Source organism: Limulus polyphemus, unplaced genomic scaffold (genome assembly GCF_000517525.1).
Source record: "Limulus polyphemus unplaced genomic scaffold, Limulus_polyphemus-2.1.2 Scaffold90212, whole genome shotgun sequence".
Classification (NCBI taxonomy): domain Eukaryota; kingdom Metazoa; phylum Arthropoda; class Merostomata; order Xiphosura; family Limulidae; genus Limulus; species Limulus polyphemus.
This window is the reverse complement of record NW_013755808.1, coordinates 1-1,448: the sequence shown is the minus strand read 5'-3', so window position 1 is coordinate 1,448 and position 1,448 is coordinate 1. Positions and strand designations below refer to the sequence as shown.

Sequence of the window (1,448 nt, the reverse complement as noted above, 5' to 3'; positions counted from 1 at the left end):
AGAGTTAAAATCTCCAAAACGATTTTTTTTTGTTTAATTGCCTACACATTAAGTAAACAATTTTAAACTTGGAATTAAACAGAAATATCTAAATAGCTGTAGAACACTGACTTGGAAGCTAGAATTCAAGCCTTGTATTATTCATACCCTGTCTGATGCTTGTTTTGAGAGGCACTCCCAACGTTCTCTGAACTTCAGGTTTTTTTCTGCAGGAGGAGCAGAATCTGGTTCTGAACATAAGGCATCAGATTCACGGTACATCGGAAAATGCTGAAATAATAGCTAGAACTGTTACAACTACTCCAGTGGTGGTCATGAAAACTTCTGAAACATCAAGTTTAAACTTTGAACATATCTATAAGAAGTTTCAATACATAGTATATCGTCAAAAGGTGTATTGGAAATTTTACAAAAAAAAACAAACTGATCCAAGATATTATTTAGAAGATTGCCTCGTAAATCACAAAAGAACTCAGATAAAAATGACTGTCAGTACCATATGGAAATAGTTAAACCCAAACATCTTGACACAAAACTTCACAAAAAACTCTTGCGTAGTTCCTAATTTCTATAGTATATCTATGGAAATCTTGTGCACTTCCTAACTTCTATAGTCTATCTATGGAAATCTTGTGTACTTCCTAGCTTCTATAGTGTATCTATGGAAATATTATGTACTTCCTAACTTCTATAGTCTATCTATGGAAATCTTGTGTACTTCCTAACTTCTATAGTGTATCTATGGAAATCTTGTGTACTTCCTAACTTCTATAGTCTATCTATGGAAATATTGTGTACTTCCTAACTTCTATAGTGTAACTATGGAAATATTATGTACTTCCTAACTTCTATAGTGTATCTATGGAAATATTATGTACTTCCTAACTTCTATAGTCTATCTATGGAAATCTTGTGTACTTAGTTGCCCGACTTTCATTTTCAAGACATTCACCGATATGACATCCAATGAACAGCAAAGTACCAAACAATGATAACTAACTTCAGTTTTTTAAGTGTTTTATAATTACTTCACTTAATGATAATATTAATTAGTTGTATTTTAGTAAAAAAACAAACCTGTAAAAAGACTGGTCTGCTATAAGATGGGAGAGAACCATATCTATGGCATCCAAATTGAGCTTCACCCTACAATAAATAGCATTAGTTATTAAAAACTGAAAAATAAGTTGAAAACAGAAATAACAACAAATTCACAAAAACTGAATAACTTATTAGTTCAGCTATAGAAGCTTAAAAAAAAGCTATACTTAATTAGCTGGAGAAACAAAGCAAGATGCTTGAAACCAGAATAATAATCTAGTCAATAACAGAATTAACAAAAACATCAATTGTACAAATATGGTGTAGCCCTTGGCCTCAAGTAACCAGGTAAACATAAAGCTGTAAATAAAGGGCATGATGCTGGTTTACTCTGGACAACTGTGGTT

General features: G+C 31.8%; 1 long non-coding RNA gene across 1 annotated transcript; it reads right to left on the bottom strand.

Annotated features, from left to right (window-relative positions):
* Positions 1-209: 209 nt before the first annotated feature.
* Positions 210-1,176, bottom strand: LOC111084677. The gene is made up of 2 exons (XR_002609673.1): positions 1,078-1,176; positions 210-270 (listed from the first exon to the last, which is right to left on the bottom strand). It is a non-coding gene; the product is annotated as an uncharacterized LOC111084677 (long non-coding RNA).
* Between the last annotated feature and the right edge of the window lie 272 nt (positions 1,177-1,448).